The 7121-nt window shown below is 39.3% G+C and overlaps 1 pseudogene; it reads left to right on the plus strand.

Annotated features, from left to right (window-relative positions):
• The first annotated feature begins 3096 nt into the window (after positions 1–3096).
• On the plus strand, positions 3097–4058 carry LOC125261918 (annotated as a pseudogene).
• Positions 4059–7121: the final 3063 nt, after the last annotated feature.

The following is a 7121-nucleotide window of genomic DNA, read 5'->3' on the forward strand; positions in this document are numbered from 1 at the left end:
GTGTGTGTGTGTGTGTGTGTGAGAGAGAGTGTGAGAGTGTGTGAGAGTGTGTGTGTGTGAGAGAGAGAGAGAGAGAGAGAGAGAGTGTGTGTGTGTGTGTGTGTGTGTGTGTGTGTGTGTGTGTGTGTGTGTGTGTGTGTGTGTGTGTGAGAGAGAGAGAGTGAGTGTGTGTGTGTGTGAGAGAGAGAGGAGAAATGTAACAAAGTTTAATGTTGTATGTAAACTGTGTTTGAGAGAGAGAGAGGGAGGTGTTCAGAAAGGAGTCTGTTGGATGTTAAGCTGTTATTTGTTTTATGGACTCAATGTTGAAAATTTAAAACATTTCAAACACTGTTGGCAGAAGTGAAAAATAAATAATTTTATGAAGTTACAATTTTGTTTGATTCCATGATGTATTTTACTGAACATGAGTATTTACAATGCAAATTATTTTAATTTACTGACAGTTACTTATATCTTGTCTTTTCACTTTATTAAGTCCAGATTCTGCAGGTAAAATTACAATAATAAGGTGACTTGACTTGGACTTGACTTGACTTGACTTGACATAGCTTTTGACTTGACTTGACATAGCTTTTGACTTGACTTGACTTGGGACTTACTTGAGACTTGAAGGTTAAGACTTGAGACTTACTTGAGACTTGCACATGTGTGACTTGGTCCCATCTCTGCCTAAAACCCCGTCCCAGCAGATCTGCACGCCAAAATATGTGTACTGCTGCTGCTCCGTAGAGCTATAAGCGTGTGTATGGCTATCTATGTGTGCCTGGCCTGCTTTGCCGAATGGCTTAACACTAATGAACTTACCTGTAAATGTGCCTCTTACCTATTGGCCTAGATATAGTATTTACTGAGCAGACTTAATGCATTAATGACATGCCTATACAATGTGACAGGATATATCTACTGTTGTGTTTTTTTTTGTTTTGTTTTGTTTTGTTTTTTAATTTAGAATTTAAATTTTGTGAATGAAGTAACAGAAAATTCTTGAAAGCCCAACCCTGCGCCACCTGATTTTTTTTTTTGTTTGTTTTTTTTAAATTATACAGTCATTTGCTTTTGTCCTTCCATGATGTCTTTGGAATTAGGTCTGATGTAACGTTCGTAAGCTGATGAATTCCAGTGCCCCATCTCTTTAAGGGTAGCGGATGGCACTCTTGGAGCGGCTGTCATTGCTGTGTCGATTCTGAAAGAGTGAGGGGTGTATACTTCGCTGTTTAATCCACAAAGATGGCATAGCTGTTTCAGTTTCGAGGAGAACCAGACTCTGGTCATAGGTTTGCCGTCTGCTGTGAGGAACAGCGACATCTTGGGGAGCGGCGTTTCTCCGGGATTGCAGATATCGTGACATCGAAGAAAGAGGGCAAAACACAGAATTAATTCTGGATAATAAAATGTGCGACCCTTTGTTGAATTTGTCGGTTTTTGAGTGCTTTAATAGTAAAGAGAAATGTTTTTGGACAAAGTGATGTCAGCCATAGTAAGATCAATATCAGGATTAAATGATAAAGATTTGCATGTGAATTCCCCACACCTTAAAAACCCATAAAAGGCTGTGAGAAAGACTGCCTCTAGGAGTGTGTTGGTATAAAAATCGAAAACACCCTTTCTGAGACAGTGAAGCATTTTGTGCAAAAGAGGTAGAGTGATAGGTAACCGTTTGTCTTTGGTTGCAGGAGAAGTCTTCACGATACCGTTCATTTTTCATGAGCTAAACTCAGAACAAAGACTTTCTATGTACATAAAAGGCCTATTTCTCTGAAATATTGTTCACAAATCTATCTAAATCTGTGTTAGTGCTGCAACAATCGGTTTGCATAACCAAAGAATTTCTGCACAAACTGTCAGAAACCGTCTCAGGGAAGCTCATATGCATGCTCGTCGTCCTCATCATCCTCGACCAGTCAGGTGGGCAAATGCTCACATTCGATGGCGTCTGGCACTTTGAGGTTTTCTTTTCATGGATGAATCCCGGGTTTCACTGTACAGGGCAGATGGCAGACAGCGTGTATGGTATCGTGTGGGTGAGTGGTTTGCTGATGTCAGCGTTGTGGATCGAGTGCCCCATGGTGGCGGTGGGGTTATGGTATGGGCAGGTGTATGTTATGGACAACGAACACTGCATTTTATTGATGGCATTTTGAATGCACAGAGATACCGTGACGAGATCCTGAGGCCCATTGTTGTGCCATTCATCCACAACCATCACCTCATGTTGCAGCATGATAAGGCACGGCCTCATGTTCCAAGGATCTGTACACAATTCCTGGAAGCTGAAAACTTTGATCGTAGCCACCGCTCACAGCCATATTGATAAATACCAAGTTTTATGTGGAAACGACCGTATGCCCAGTTTTCTGCCGTATGTTCATTTTGTAAATGAGTTGTGTTTTAGAGCCCGTCCACACGGAGACGCATTTAGCTATAGCTATACGTAAAAATTATCGTATTGGCGTTTTGTCCTTTTTGGGAGCCTGAAACCGCTATTTTTTTAAACTGGATCTCAGAGTGGATAAATCTGAATACTACACCCTTGTGTTTTCGTGTGTACAGCCAATCCGTATATTTAGGGAAACGATGATGTCATCCCCCCACGTCTCAACCCTAGTCAGACATCGCTACATCACGTAACAGCAACAACAACAACAACAATAGGGAACTACATGCTTGTGTTTGTGCTTGATAACTAAGTTTTAAGCGCAGCTTTGAGTCAGAATGTTTTTACTCTTAAGTCAATTCTTAGCAGTGTTCTTGTGAGTAATTCTCAGAGGCTTGATAAATACGGCCCTGTTATGTTTCAGTTAATTCGCTTCCTCTGTGTATTTAAACCCTGAGTTCTCCTCTGTTCCTGTTCTTCTATTGAAGTACTGTTTGTTTCATTGAAGGTGTCTTCTTTGTGCATTCTGCTCTTTTTGGATTGTTTATACATGCTAACTGTAACAATATCCTATATTTCTCATTAATTATTTTATCATGTACTGATATAACACTGTTTAAAGAAATATATGTATTTCATGAGTCGTGAAAACTGCTACAGTCCTCCAAAGCACAAGAGTACATGATTTAAATATTGAGAGTCACTTTGCATTGTGACACATGCTTCAGTGCTCTGAGAGTGTTTATAGTGCTGTGAGTTTAACACTTCATGACTGAGAGCAGAACAGAACACAATCTTCATCATCACACAAGACAAAAGAACAACAATGAACACAATCACCTTCTTCATCTGGACTCTCACACTGTTTATTCAAGGTTTGTGTAATGCAGCTCCACAGTTATTCTCTTGAAATATTAAATGGTCATAATTTTAGATATTTTTTTTTAGAATTTATAATTGTATTATTATTGATTTCTTCTTCTTCTTGTTCTTTCTCTCAGAGTGTAGAGGACAGATCACTGTAACTCAGAGTCCATCAATAATTCAGGCTCAACCAGGACAAGAAGTCAGAATAAACTGTAAAACCAGCAGTGCAGTGTATAGTAGTAATTACTTACACTGGTACTTACAGAAATCTGGAGAAGCTCCTAAACTCCTCATATATTACAGCAACAACCCGTTATACTGGAACTCCATCTAGATTCAGTGGCAGTGGATCTGGCAGTGATTTCACTCTGACCATCAGTGGAGTCCAGACTGAAGATACAGGAGATTATTACTGTCAGAGTTTCCACTATCCAAACAGCCAATATGTGTTCACACAGTGATAAAGAGTGGTACAAAAACCTCGTTCAGTCAGACGTCACAGTGATGCACTGATACAGCTGAGAGATACTGCAGCTGCTGATGGAGGATCACAAACAACACAATGGTGTATCAAACTTTTCAGAAACATTATTTATTTATTTAGATGTACTAAGCATGTAACATAATCTGTATATGATATAAATGTTAGTGGTGTTTGGTCCTGCAAAACTTGCCACTACAATGTAATCTAACTGCAGGAAAGTCCGTCACTTTAATTGCACTTCCATGCTTCATCACTAGATGGCGTGTCTGTTACATAACTGAGTTCTCTATCTGTCAGTCACTTTGACGTTGTGTCGATGTGATGACACTAGTGTAGTGTTTCTCAACCTTTTTACTCAATGGCCTCCTCCTTCACCAGATCAATACTGCAGTGAAGATGCCTGACATTTCCTCTTATACTGTACTTCCACAGCAAAGACAGAAAAGTGTTTGTATTTAAGCATTTTTATTAACAAAACATTTGTCAAAACGACCTCTGCTTCCCCGTCGACATACAGCATGAGCTCAAATGCTTAAAGCTGCAGTAGGTAACTTTTGTAAAAATGTATTTTTTACATATTTGTTAAACCTGTCATTATGTCCTGACAGTAGAATATGAGACATATAATCTGTGAAAAAATCAAGCTCCTCTGGCTCCGCCCAGTGGTCCTATTGCCATTTGCAGAAATACACCGCTCCCGGTAAGAACCAACCAATCAGAGTCAGGAGGAGTGTCTTAGCAGTGTCAATCAAGCTCGTGTGCCCGCTGATCACACCCCTGTCATGCACAGCCATAGTGCACAGCGCTTACAGGCGTTCAAATTCATGCTTATGTCGGACAAACAATCCAGTTTCGTACATATAATACCCCATAAAGTGCGTATCATATGCACGCGAAAAACTCATTTTGGCGTATATATTCTACAAGATTACAAACTCATACTATTGATACGCATTTTCGTGTGAATGGGCTTTATTATGTCATGATATGCAGTTTTAAGATTTTTTCAGGCGAGAATGTGCTGGTTTAAAGCTCAAATTTGTGGTTAATTGATAAAGATTGCGCCTTTCTGAAAATTTGATCTGACGTTGTCGGAGTTTTGAGATCCAGGCGATCACCGGACTCTCAGCGCTCATGTACCCAGCCGAGAGCAGCCTTACCTCGGCTAATCCTTCTGACGTTTGCCGCTGGCTCCATTTTGGCTGAGGGCAACGTGACGTTTCATAAATTTATATATGGCTATTTAACTTTTGTATCATACTAAAGCACTGATTTTGTATGCTTGACTGAATTGTTTGCTTTATTTCTTATTGTATATTTTTATACCTTTTATAATGGCTATTATTGAACATTAAACTGACATTTAACAAAAAGAGAAGGTTTAAAGCCTATTTCATTTCATTACAGTGAAGATAATCAGAGTATGCACAAATAGTATTACATTTAATATTTTTGAAATGTAAACGAAAGAGGCAGGGTTGTTTAATATTTCGCTTTGTTATAAATATAAGCAGACATTGCAGATAATTAATCACTCGTTGCCTGAGGCTATTAATATGTTTTTGTTTGTTTCTTTAAATAAAACGAAAAGAGGCAGAGTGGTTTAATAACAAATTTTGTTTTATTCTTGGCTAAACTATACATACAGAGATAACCGGAGAAGCCAGAGAGAGCTGAGTGACGTTATCAAGAACGCTGCTGTTCCATTTGCAGAATCACCGGACTTGTGTTCTCCGTCCACGGGAGTTCGTTCTCCGGAGTCGAACTTGCAAGTCCAAACTACCAAGGACGCGAGTCCGAACTTAGTGAACTTGGTTTTGAGAAACGCCTAGTGTCAAAACTCTAGTCGCATAACATACAGATAAAATGTCACGCACTGTGCAAAGCAACTATTGAAACCTACTAATTCACTGGATTGTCATGTTGCTGAAATAATGTACTAGCAAACCTTATTTAGCATTACATATCGATAGAATAATTACTTGCATACTGTAACGTTAGTTACCGTTATATTATCTTACTAGCTATTACTTATAGAAATAGTGCATATACGTCATATAGTTACATTACATGTATTGCAAAATACGTAATGTTTTTGAGGACCAAGTTTGTAGTCAAAGTATGGGCAGGCCATAGTCAATATAAATCATATTGTTGATGTTTCGTCCGTATCAGTGAATGTGCTATAACTGTTTATCCGCCGTCATCGGTGGCCCAACTTGCTTACTAGCCTGCGCATTCACGGCAGGCTCCGTTGTGATGGGGGAGGAGCTGTGGAGGGAGGGCTGTAGCGCAGCAGAGAGCAAGGGGAGTGACCTGTGAGTTGTGCTTGTTCAAATTTTCAGGCTAAGTCAACGTTTTCTAAAAACTCCCTACTGCAGCTTTAAAGGGGAAACAATAAATCTTTCCTATGGTGTCCCAGTAATTGTTCCCGATTAAACCACTGAAAATACAACATTACATACAAGTTTTGCTGAAGTTAACTCACTTATAGAATTGTTTCTTTATTCCTCTATGGCATTGTGTCGCCCTCAGGCAACATAAAATTTTTTTGGACTTCACACCGGATCAATATATGACACGTCTGTTCAATGAAATGAGGGGCTGAAGTGGTGCAGCCTTTTCTGTTTATCCACATTTCATGATGGATATATTATCAGGGACCCCAAGAGTTAAATAAAAACAAACAAAACAAGCCATATAATTTAACACATATTATGAAGACACTTCATATTGAATGGTATTATATGATTTTATATTGAACATCTTCAATAAAACATTTTCATTTTGTTTGTAACATTTGTATTTTAAATGGTAAATCAGTTGTTGACTTATCTTAAGTGTCTGAATTTCTGAGGAACTCTTATAGATGCAGGACTAGCCTACAGCAAACACTGAACCAGACTATTAAATGTTGAGAAGGGATCTCATTGGCTGCAGGATCAGCAGAGACCAATCAGCCTGAGTCATTTGGTATTGATGTGATCGATTACAGACTGCATGTAAAGGAGCCGATCGAAGCCTGTGCCATCTTCAGTTTCATGACTGAACTAGATTTCTGACATGACAATTCTTGGAGAGTTTGTGATGGTAATGAATATGACAATGTTGATGTGTTGGTCTGCTGCTGTTGATTATATCTGCTGTAGAGTACAGGACTTTCCACTGCCAACACACACAACATGCTGCTGTTGTACGAGCAAACATGAATCACCCCATAGCAGATCTGGACAGGTGGAGCTGGGGGAGGTGGAGGGTTTCTGAAAGTACACTGCACTGCTAACAGCAAACAATAGACAAGTGTTTGAATGTTGAGCAGCAAGATCATTGATACTGATACAGCAGGAATCATTCAGTTGTGTCCTGTAGAGAATGATGTGTGAAATGTGTGTG

The sequence above is a fragment of the Megalobrama amblycephala genome, unplaced genomic scaffold (genome assembly GCF_018812025.1).
Source record: "Megalobrama amblycephala isolate DHTTF-2021 unplaced genomic scaffold, ASM1881202v1 scaffold526, whole genome shotgun sequence".
NCBI lineage: Eukaryota > Metazoa > Chordata > Actinopteri > Cypriniformes > Xenocyprididae > Megalobrama > Megalobrama amblycephala.